Raw genomic sequence first — 12,804 nt, 5'->3', positions numbered from 1 at the left:
GAACCAGGCAGAGGAGAAGACTGGCTAGTGAAGGAAAAAGAGCTCAGGAACAGGTTTGCTGAGTTGGAAAAAGAAGGGGCACAGCAGGTGGTAACAGAAGGTGGGAGGGCAAGAAAAAAAAAAAGAGAAAAGTGGCTATTCTTACAAGAAGAGGAGGAGAGACCCAGACAGACAGTCAGGGGAACCCACACAGGAGCAGGACAGGCTATAGTGGAGACCCAGACCCTGGAAGAGGGAAGCAGGTTGCTCCTCTTGATAGAGAGCTTGAGGCAAGAGAGGGACAGCCTGCGGGCCCAGCTGCGAGGGAAGATGGAAAAGTAGAGACACACCCCTCCCACACCTGGGTGTGTGGGCTTAAGAGGGAGGTGTGTGATGGGGCATCTGCCTTACACTGATAGGAGGAGGGTTACTGGTGGCTGCTGTGTCTCGAAGGGATGCTGCTGGCATTTTGCTGACCAATTTCACTGGTTTCTGGCAGGATTACAGAGCCTAGCCTGTTGAGGGCTTTGGATATTAGGAACAGGGCTGGAATCTGATAGGATCCATGTACAGCATGTGTGGGTTCCCCTGTTTGTCTGGGTCTTTTCTGCCCCAGACATCCTATCCATCACCTCCCTACCTCCCCCTGCTGAGTGTGGGAGATGGCTTTCTGCCAGGTCCTCAGTCCTCACTGCGCCCTCGCTCTGGGCAGTCACCGACCAAGCCCAGCTCTCTGGCATCCTCCTACTTCTTTTCCAGGGGCAATGCCTTTTTATATGGCCCTCCTTATGGCACTGGACGCATGTCCTTTGCCTCCCAATGGCCATGGCACTCCTATAGTCGTCCTCTGGCTCAGCCCCATACTCTGGGCTCGCCTGGGCTCTACAGTTATGGGTCGGGCACTCCCTCTTCAGGTGCCCCTGTTGCCCACAGACCAATGTGCTCTAGGTCTGTCCTACCTAGAAGGTGCCAGATAAAACTTCACATGGACTCCAGCAGCCCCAGGGATAGTGCATGGACCAGAAGTGAAAGATTTTGCATCACTGTAGCTAGATCTCCACCTGAGAACAAACTCTACAGTCTACTTGCTTTCTGAAAATGGAAGGCAGAATTTCAGGCTACTGGTACTAGTTGTGTGAAAGAGCAGGAATGAGCTGAGACTGTGCACCATTTTACCAAGCCAAGCACAGAGGTCTTCTATAGAAGGAAAAAGAAGAATGACTTGGGCAGCCAATTCATAAGGAGATTTCCCGCTGTCAACGAACATTTCCTCTGTTTTACTAGGATTGTGCTTTAGCCAGCTCAGCTTTTAGAAGAGCACCTATGCAAAATAATGCCATTTCCAAGGGGCATGGTAAATCTGCGACAAATAGACATTGGGTCAAAGTATCCAGTTTATTATCATACATCTTTGTATGAGGTGGCATTGTAGCTCTTAAAAACACTACTAAGTTTTTAAAAATACACTTTTGGGTTTCTCTAACACCCCCACCCCTGCAATATTTAATTGCCAAAACTCCAGAGGCCTTACTAGCCATATTTTACAAGCTCTCTTACTGAACCCAATAGACCAGAAGAATAATTATTAAACTGCAGCATAAGCCTATGTTTTATCTATATTATTTTTATAAAGTGGATTTTAAATTCCACATAGAAGTAAGAGGAGAACCCTTCTATGTCTGAAGCATCATGCACCTTACATAAATACTTGCCTTTAAAACCTAGTACTGTAGAGGTAATGCCTAGGGACCATGGATCAAAGACTCCCATTATGCTTGGCACTGTACGTAAGATGACAGTTCTTGCCCATAAAAGGATCATAAATCTAAATGTCAGAAGACAAGTGGATACAAGAAGATTGGGGAGCAAAAGGCAACAGTGGAACAACACTAATCAGTGTAATATGCAACAGTCATAACTCACCAGCTAGCTAACCATATCATGTGTTTTGATACACCAATGATATTTTCATCCTTTGGACAGGTAACCTAAACTCTCTTGCAGATTTGCATGACAACTTCAAGAACCACCACCCACGCATCAGACTCTCTATAGACTCCCACACCAGCATCAATTTGCTGGACACTACAATCAGTGTCAGCAATGGAGCCCTACAAGTCTATAGACAAGAAAACCCATGGATCACACTTATCTTCACCGATCCAGCAACCGTCACAGACACACCAAGTCACCTATTATCCACAGCAGCATTTCTCAAACTGAGGTCTGCGGACCCCTGGGGTCCCCAAGTGTACTCCTGGGGGTCTGCACGCCTCTGATCAACTCCTCCCCCTCCAGAAGAGTAACAGGGCTAAGGCAGGCTCCCTACCTGCCCTGGCTCCGTCCCGCCCCTGGAAGCGGCCAGCACTTCCCTGCAGCCCCTGGGTGGGCAGGAGGTCTCTGCGCGCTGCCCCTGACCTGAGCGCAGACTCCGCAGCTCCCATTGGCTGGGAACTGTGGGCAGGGACAGTGTACAGAGACCCACCACCTAGGAGCTGCTGCCAGAGATGTGCCGGTTGCTTTCAGGAGCCTGAGCTGATTCTGTCTCTATCAGCAGCACAAAGACAGCTCTGGGCTTCTTATATTATAGAGTCAATCAACTGCAGTTTTGCCCAAGAATTGCCAGTTTTGCTCTTAAGTTTTTAAACTGGCTCACGGGAGTGTGATATAATTAGCAGTTTTCTGCAACACTTCAGCAGAGCACCTCATGCAGGAAGAAGGTACTTAAAGGGCTGATTTTCAGCGCTCAAAAAGCAGCATCTCTGAGGAGTTCAGCTTGAATCAACCCTATCCTGAGGGGGGATTTGACTATTTGGTTCACACAGCAGTTATTCAACTCCTAAATTCCACCTAGCAACTAGAGCAGCCAAACCAGGTCAGCCTCCCTTCCAGACAGCAGTTAGGCCAGGTCACTGCCAACTAGGAAGATAAAATTTGTGTGTTCTACACACCCAAGTCAGCAATATAATGAATACCTCAGACCCCACCTCCCTCACATTCATGAGGAAGTCAATGGGCCCCACTAAGTGCTAAAGGCAGCAGTTAAATGACTTGAAATAAAAGCTTCAGTTAATCAGCCGTTCCAGACTGCTGTTGCCATCTGAACCGCCTGGGGAAATTCACAATATTGAGGTAGAATCTACAACAGGCTACACACTGTGTCAGTGTATGGTCCCTGCTCTGAAAAGCTTACAAGCTAAAGACCAGAGGAAGGACGGAGACCGCTAAAAAGAGACATAAAAATAAACCTGTGCACATCTTGTCAGCTCCCTTGGTTATATTTCAGTTTACCTCCATTTTTCTCAGCCAGGGATGTCACAACTCTCTTCAGGCTCCACAATTCCATGACAGTGTTAAACTGGCTGGTACTTATGAGAACATAGGTGGCATTTTACCCTGGTGAGAACCTATGTCCCACTTCTTAAATCTCTAGCCGTCACGAATAAAGCAGGTCATGAATGCCTTCCTGGGTGTTATCCTTAAGGAAGGAATCTTTTTGAATTGAGCTCCCTAAAAAAAGGTGGAGGGCCACTATGCACCTCCATTCACATCCCCAATCCCTGTAAATGTATATCCTCAAAAATGGGTGTTCCTCAGCACTTAGGAAGAGCAATTTATAGCTCATGCAAGCCAAAATCTTTTCATTGAGTCAGCCCCTCTTTAATTAGAGATTTAAGTAAAGAGATGCTAGCAATCTAAGGGGCACAATTGGTACCCTGCATCCTCCATTTAGTTTCTTTACTTCAGTAGAGTAAGAGCAGTAATATGGTCCAGTAATCAGGGTACTACCCAGGAGATCCAGGTCCACAATATTCTTCCAGTGTGAGGCTTAACCTCTCTGCGCCTCTATTCCCTACCTGTAAAATCAGGCTACTAGTAATCTCTCCCTTACATGGGGGTTGAGAATATAAATACCAAGAAGACTATGAGGCATTCAGATATTATGATAATGGAATCCACACAAGTCCCTAAAAGTAGACATATAGCTCTACCAAACCAGATGGAGAAAAATCAGTTTTTCATTATTTAAATTGTAATCAGTTTCTTTTTAAATCATTTAAAATAATTCTGAATTTAATACAAAGTGTTTTAAGGCCTAAACTACTTATAATCCCTAAATATATTAAAATAAAAAAATATGATGAATCCATGAGCCTCTATCAAAAACGTTGAGTCCAGGACTGCTTTTCTATATAAAGAATCAGGGGGAACATCTAACTTTTGAAGTCAAGCTTTACAAATATGGCACAGTAGGTCATGTACTGTACTAAGGCTTGTTTTGGTCGATAAATGTTATATGCTGTTTTGTGTGCTTAAATTCTAGTACAATCCTAATGCAGCTTGACAAATCCTAAGCAAAAAATTAATTATCTCCTAAATAAGCAATATATTATTCACCATTTTCTAACATCCTAAAATGTGCAATTAATCAATAAGAATCGGAAAATATTAAGCTTAATGTATTTTATTATGGTGGGTGTACTCTCCTAGGCAGCAGAGATGTACCAGAGCTACTGTGAAGGCTCTCTAGTTGTAAATCAACATGTTTTAATGGCTATACCAACTAATGAGAATGCGCCTTTCTTTAGAAAACAATTAAAAATGGAAAAGTTGATTAAAATCAATGATTGGTGAAAGTTTTCCATGTGATGATTTAAATCCATCCTGCTACCAAATCCTTATAAAAGACAGACAATACTAGGACTAGTGGGGAAAAGATTATTCCCCCAGAAAATTGAGCTTTGGGCTGAAAACTGGAATATTTTGTCTCAAATGCTGCTGTGATTTATCATGGAAGACTAAGTATGTCTGGGAAACCTGTCCCAGAGATGACAATGGGAACATAAGGCACTACAGCTGAAACATTTTGGTTTTCTGAAGGAGCCAAACATTTTTGGCAAATAAATTTCATTTAAAAAAAGAAAAGGAGTACTTGTGGCACCTTAGAGACTAACCAATTTATTTGAGCATGAGCTTTGGTGAGCTACAGCTCACTTCATCGGATGCATTCGAATGAAGTGAGCCGTAGCTCATGAAAGCTTATGCTCAAATACATTGGTTAGTCTCTAAGGTGCCACAAGTCCTCCTTTTCTTTTTGCGAATACAGACTAACACGGCTGCTACTCTGAAAAATTTCATTTAGTCAAACAATTTTCCATTCAAAAAGCCAGTTTTAGTAGAACATTTTCAACCAGACCTGGCTTTTCAGGTACCCAGGAAAATGAAGAATCTCTAAAAATTCAAAGCAACGTAGTACAATGCTTTCTTCTCCAACAACAGCACTTCCTCACCTTGCAAGGCCAATTCCTGATTCCAGGCCTAAAAGGTTCAAACCATACACATGGTGCAATGGTTTTCTGTTAAATATTTTAGCATTACATACAAGAGTTCAGCCTGCTAGACATTGAGTCTCAGAAAGATGCTAGGAAACCCAAGATACCAGAGTAAACACTGAAAACTTTTGCAGAGAAAGATGCAACAGATCTAGTTAAGGAAAGATAAAACAATGAGGAGTACTAGTGGCACCTTATAGACTAAAATTTATTTGGGCAAAAGCTTTCGTGGGCTAAAACCGACTTCAGATGTATGGAGTGGAAAATACAGTAGGAAGATATATATATATAGCAGTACATGAAAAGATGGGAGTGGATGAGTCACTACAAGAACTAAAAAAAACCCCAACAAAACACTAATTTCCCCATGCTAATTTCCCCCTACTCACACCTTAACGGTTTGAAATGTGCCACCCTGATTACCACTACAAAAGTGATTTTTCATCCCGATGATAATAGCCCACTTCAATTGATTTGTCTCGACCCCCCACTGAATAAGGCAACTCCCATCTTTTCATGTACTGCTATATATATATCTTCCTACTGTATTTTCCACTCCATGCATCTGATAAAGTGGGTTTTAGACCATGAAACCTTATGACCAAATAAATTTGTTAGTCTATAAGGTGCCACAAGTACTCCTTGTTGTTTTTGCCGATACAGACTAACACGGATACCGCCCTGAAATCTGTTAAGAAAAGATAGCTCTACGGACTGAACTCCTCAATTGAACTCTAGGCCCAAGATGCTAGAGCTTCTGATTTGTCCAGAGACAAAGCTGGTTCCTGTTGGACTGATGGAGCTGTCAATACCGGTGGTTGAAAGCTCCTGCCTATGAGTGGGAGAGGGAAGCATCCCCATTTTATCTTTTCCTTTTCTGGTGTCAAAATGTGTCTCAGGAGGACTGGTCCTGAATGAAGAGATTGAAGATAGAGAAGAGTGAAAATATCCTTCAGGGAACTGTAGGTTTCAGTTAGTCCCAGAGCATAGGAGGGTTCCAGTAATTAGGACTGACAGATACAGCACAACCCTGGTCACAGGGGATGGCTGGTCCTTCCAGGTATGGGTGAGTACTGTCAAAGCATCTAACTGGGAACTCTTAGATAGTGGTTGTGGTGCTGATTCTTAGGCTTGAGTCAGACCTGTCACCGGTACTGGTGGATCCTTTCTGCTCTGTGATTTATCCTCATGTTCAGAGTGTTTAAACAGGCTGAAATCCTTAGGACCCCCATGCAAGGACTCACCTGACTGACCATTGGAGAAGGATTCCTTCTTTTGGAAGCAGACCTGGAAAGAGATCTAGCCTTGTGTTTGTAAGAGTGGCTCTTACTCTCATGAGAAGCCCGAGTTGATGATTCCTTAGGCTTGCTTAGCTCTGGCTTTCATTCCTGAACTTGTGTGCCGAGGGGTGCTGCTCATGGATTGAGGCTGATGTATGCAAGGGAGGGCTCCTGACCATCGCCACAAAACGTTTCCTTAGATAGAACTTTCACCCCTCATGGGTTAGGGGAGGGAAGGCATGGCAAATGCTGCACTTAGCTGAGATATGAAACCTCTCCCAGGCTATAGAAGCAGTGCCTATGTTAGTCAGCCATAGAGAAGGAGCTGGGGCAGGAGAGTCCGTTCTTAAGCCTGGGACTCTGGGCCTTGGCTTTGTCCACAGGGAGAGACTCCTCAAGGAGGGGAAAAGCTAAGCTATACTAATTAGTGTTTTAGTCTTACAGTATAAACACTAAAATACTAAAAACCATGTACAATATATTTACAGCTTCTGAAGAGGAAACATGGAGGTATCTATGGACACAGAGGATTCCAACTCAGGCCATTTGGTGGTCACAGGGAACTAGAGAGGCATCTGTCCATACTGACCTTTATACCCTTGGTTTGAAGCACGAGGGGAACTGCGCAGATAATAGACACTACTTGTTAGAAATCTCTGATCTCAGGCATATAGGGACCAGCTCTTGAACATTAGCATGCTCCTCTGGTTTTACTAGTCACTCATCTTTTCCATGGGTGGAAAGATGGCAACAAAACCCACTTCTCCCACCATGCTTGAATCGAGCAACCTGCAGATGCTGAAATATGGAAAAAAAATTCCAACAGAAAAAGTTTGATGAGTGCTGCTCAATCTTCCAGTTATGTCAGAAAGCACTGAAATAATGGTATGCACAGTAGCGTAGTCAAGCTAAGTAACATGCTGGGTGTGCACACTGCTAAATTTGAGTTGTGTACCTTTCACTTCTCACTGTTGATATGCAAAATAGCCTCCCCTCCCCCACCCCGTCCCGAAGCCAGAGTTTTAACAGGAAAGGAATCACTGTTTCCAGGTTCACATAAGCAAGCCTTGACTGTTCCCTTTTGGCTTGGCTTCCAGTCTCAAAACACTTACATATAAGATGTCACCATCCTCCAAAGGTTTCAATACCTTCCCCTACTAAATTTTACTAGTCAGAGGAAGGGACATGTCCACTATATGCAGGATGCTGGCCAGGATCCCCACCACATCCAGAACACCAATCTCAGTGAGAGCTGCCTAACAGAACTAGAGAAAGCCTTTGCATTTTCTCAAGATTCACTACCAGGAAAGCAGCCAGTTCAATGCAGAAGAACACACTCTTCACAGAAAAAAAAAAAAAACCAAACAAAAAAAACAGAGTCAATATGATCTCTATCACTTGGAGCAGCATCTCTAACCTGCACTTTTCCCTTGCCATAGTGTTCATAAAGGAACTTTCCTTCAGCGCAGCCAGGACTTGTTCCACACAACATGGAACATAGGAAGCATACTTAGATTTTAGCATGATAGAACTGAACAACTATTTATCATTTACTCACTGGAAAGCCAGCAATAACTATAAATATGCAGAGGCAGACCACACTTGTTTAATTTGTGCTGAAAACTAGTCTGGGATCCCAAAATCTAAAATATCAAATCTGACACATTTAATCTAAAACTGATTTTAATCCATGGACTTTCAAACATACCACATCAACAATGTTAATGTGAGTGGGGGGGACGGACGCAAGAGAAAAATTAAGTTCAACGTACATTAAAAGTGTTACAATACACAGAGCACATTGATCTATGAAAAACACCTTGCTATTCATGTGTGAGGATCAGCAAACATCAAAATCATTATGTCATGAGAGACTTTATAGCAAAGAACTACAAGATTAAACAGCCAGAGCAGGTGGGGAAAGTGGTGGAGCTTGAGGGAAGGATATTAGTACGAGGGGAGAAGGGCAGAGACTTGTAGAAGTAATGATAAGCTTGTAAGAGCTGTTAGAGTGGAGAGGCAGATGTGGGTGTAGGTAGGGCAGAAATCCTCCTGGGATCTGAAGAGCAGGAAGGAGTGGGAGTTTGTGCATGGCACATGTCCAGAACTGGAGCCATAATGGCATAAAATTTAAGAGGCATTTTTATTAGGCACCTATAATTCCATCTGTTTTGATAATTACATACATCTATTGAGCCTAGCTATGTTTTACGACTCCAAATTTATCCATCTATCCTTTCTTCCCTCAGAGTGCTCTTCACCATAATAGATTTACTGCTCAACAGACAACTGTCTACCCACAGTAAATGTGAACATAAAGCTACTGAAATGGTGGAAAATGTTAGTATTCAAATGAATCAAATAAGGGCACCCAAGCACACACTTCCTCAAACTGAAGTTTTTCCATAAACTGTGGTCTTACAACATTTTGGAGGGGAAAAAGATGTTAACAAGCTTCTCCCCACACAGTACTGATAAAATTACGACCAAAAGTAAGTAACCTGGAGCCCCATTGCTTTCCATTTTATCACAAAAACATTTTCAAAATGCGGCACTGTAGGAAGCGTCTGAAAGTTGTGCTGCTTTAAACTATGCTAGTATAGTGGTCCAATCCCTCTAGTGTGGACGCAGCTATATTGGTACAGCCTATTCACATACATAAGGAAAATAAGTATCCACACTAGGGCTTGTACCAGTATAGCTATTTTAGTATAAAAAAATCACACCCCTAAAGGAACTGGTAAAGCTTTTCAGCATCGACCAAACCTTATGATAGTCAATGGGGTAAGAAGTTTAATTTTAAAGATTCTACAGCTATTATACATTAAAAAAAAGACAAAACCTATACAAGATTTGCCGTAAAATAAGACTTTTAGGGTATATTTACACTGCAACTAAAAACCTGCGGCTGGCCTGTGCCAGCTGACTCGGGCTCCCAGGGCTTGGGCTATAGGACTGTTTCATTGCAGTGTAGACTCTCAGGTTTGGACTGCAGCCCAAGCTCTGGGACCCTCCCACCTTGCAGGGTCTTGGAGCACAGGCTCCAGCCTGTGCCTGGAATTCTACACAGTAATGAGACAGCCCCACAGCCCAGGCCCCATGAGCCCGTCGGCTGGCACAGGCCAGCTGCGGGTTTTTATTTGCAGTGTAGACATACCCTTAAATGGAATTTAGGATTAGAGTCTGAGAATGAGTCAGCTAGCACGTTTGGTGCCAAAAACTTGCAGAATACTCACTTGATGATGATCCTGCCCATTTTTGCTTTTTCCTCTATTTCTAGTGGCATAAAACTGAATAGTTTGGGTTTGTTCAATACCAATGTCAGGGCACCATAGGCAGAAGTATTTGTCAAACTATTGCTGCCTCAGTGAAGGAGGCACTTACTCATTTTGGTTAAACTCACGCTACTTAAGCCTAGGTCATTGTTGAATCCAAATCCCACCCCCCAGTGCAACTTCACCAATTGCTCTAGTGTAAGCCACCTTCTGGTGTTTCACAGTAGGTCTACCCAGGAAAAAAAAAAATCCTCCATAGCAGCAAGTCTCACAGCTTGGGGCGACCAGTTTAGGCTCATGCTATGGAGCTAAAACTTAGTAGATATGACGTTTGGCCTCAGGCTGCAGCCCAGGCTCTGGGACCTTCCCCCTGGCCCGGCTTTGGAGGCTAGGCTCCAGCCCGAGCCAGAATGTTGACACTATTTTTAGCCCTGTAGGTCAAGCCCGAGTCAGTTAACCCAGGCTCTCAGACACACTGCTGTGGGGTTTTTTTTTTTGCTGGGTACATGTACTCTTAGTGTTTTCTAAAAAAACAACAAAAAAGAGGTGTCCTTGTGGCACTTTAGAGACTTAACAAATTTGTTCATCTCTAAGGTGCCACAAGGACTCCTTGTTGTATTTGCTGATACAGATTAACACGGCTACTGCTCTGAAACGTGTTTTCTAAATGTGTTCTCAGCAGGTTAGATCAGCGTTTCTCAAACTGGGGGTCCCGACCCAAAAGGGGGTTGGAAGGCTATTGCGGGGGGCTCGCGAGATGGCACGGTATGGCCACCCTTACTCCTGCACTGCTGCTTGCGGTGGCACTGCCTTCAGAGCTGGGCAGCCGGACGGTGGCGACTACAGGCCGACCGCCCCGCTCCAAAAGCGGTGCTGCCCCAGCAGCAGCGCAGAAGTAAGGGTGGTCTAGTACGGTGCTGCTGTACCCTCCCCACCGCCTTCCCCTGGGCAGTGTCCTCTGTTTGGGAACTTGACACATTTCCTCCCTTTTTGAAAGGCTTCAGCGCCTTTGGCTGCAGGGATAACGACTACATGCTTAATTTAGTGCTTCTATGAGGATGTACAGTAATTTGCTATCTTTTTGTGGGGGCTGGGGAGGTTGTCACAGTCTGAAATATTTTCAAGGGGGGCCCAGCAAAAAAACGCCTGAGAACCCCCTAGGTTAGATGAAGGTCTTGTTCACGCTGCAAAGTTACATTGTGTTTGAACACATTAACTAAGGACGTGTCTGCATGAGACATTAGTGAACAGCAAGTGTGAATCTATAGCACACTAGGTTGCTGTGCAGTACCATCCCATGTGAACACTAGCACCGTGCACTCTGGCTCTTACTACTCGTAAAGTACAGTAAGTCCAAGAGCACACGGGTACTTTCAGAGCACCCTAGCAGTGTCCACGTGGGATGTTACTAGGGAGCAAACTAGCTCGTTGCAGATGCATACCCTGCTTTGCTGCGCAGTAACGTCCTGTGCAGACAATCCTTCTAACAGGATACTAAGCACACAAACGTAGAGACAAGGATGTGCCATGTTTAACACTGTCAGCCAGTCGCAGTTAAGCATAAAAGAGTCCTTGTCAGTGCAGAGTGTAAATTCATAGATACTAATGCCAGAATGGGCCATTGTCATCATCTACTCTGACCTGCTGCACAGCACAGGCTAAAAAACTTCCCCCAAAATAACATCTAGAGCAGATCTTGTAGAAAAAATATTGGACGTTTAAATATTGTCAGCGATGGAGAATCCACCATGACTGTTGGCGAACTGCTCCAAAGATTACTCTCACTGGTCAAACGTATGCCTTATTTCCACTCTGAATTTCTCTAGCTTCAACTTCCAGCCATTGGATCATGTTCTACCTTTTTTTGCTAGACTGCAGAGCCCATTATTAAACATTTGTTCCCTATATAAGTACTATTAATCAGGTCACTCCATAATCTTCTCTTCGTTAAACTAAATAGATTGAGCTCCCGGAGTTTATCATTATGAGGCATGTTTTCTTAACTTTTAATCATTCTTGTGGCTTTTCTCTGAACCTTCTTAATTTATAAACAGCCTTCCTGAACTGTGGGCACCAGAACTGGACACAGTATTCCAGCAGTCGTCAGACCAGTGCCAATCCAGAGGTAAAAACCTCTCTACTACTCAAGATTCCCATTTATGCATCCCTAGCTTTTTGGCCACAGTGTCACACTGCGAGTTCATGTTCAGCGGATTATCTACCATGGCCTCCAAATCTTTTTGAGAATCACTGGTTCCGAGGATAGAGTCCCCCACTGGGTAAGTATGGCCTACATTCTTCAATCCCTGATGAATACATTTAGCTATATTAAAATACATAGTTTACTTGTGCGCAGCTTACCAAGAGCTCTAGATTGCTCTGAAGCAGTGACCTGTCCTCTTCAGTATTTACCATGCCAATAATGATTTAGCTAACACAATAAGCTTTCCTAGTGTAAAGAAGCCTATGCTGTTTAAAATACCAGAAGCTGGTCTACAATGGCACCCCAAATGTTTCTCCCTCTGTGAGAGCTGCCATTAGTGGTGGCAATAGGGGAAAGGGAAAGAAAAGAAAAACAGACATTCAGGTGTCAGCCTAGCAAACAGCATCCAATGGCAGTTAGAAAGTGCTATTCTACCATTTAAGAGAAGTCATTGGGAGTTCAGTGCTCTAAAGGCTCTTTAAGATACAACATATTCTAAAACACTAAGACTTGCTGGGTAAGCCAGTATCTATTTTGTTAACATTAAACTTGGTTCTTGCAACTGGTAAATACTAAATGCAGCCGATTCATATGCTGGACTAAAAGAAATAAAAGGACTTCAATTATTTTTGAAGGTTTTTTTTGTTTTTTAAATCTGGAGGGCAGAGTATCCAAAACATTTTTTCCCCATCGAATAGAATAGCCAAACAATGTAATTGAGGTAGTGCCTTACA

Source organism: Lepidochelys olivacea (genome assembly GCF_965140295.1).
Source record: "Lepidochelys olivacea isolate rLepOli2 genome assembly, chromosome: 2".
In the NCBI taxonomy this organism is placed as follows: Eukaryota; Metazoa; Chordata; order Testudines; family Cheloniidae; genus Lepidochelys; species Lepidochelys olivacea.
Note: the sequence above shows the minus strand (reverse complement) of the source record.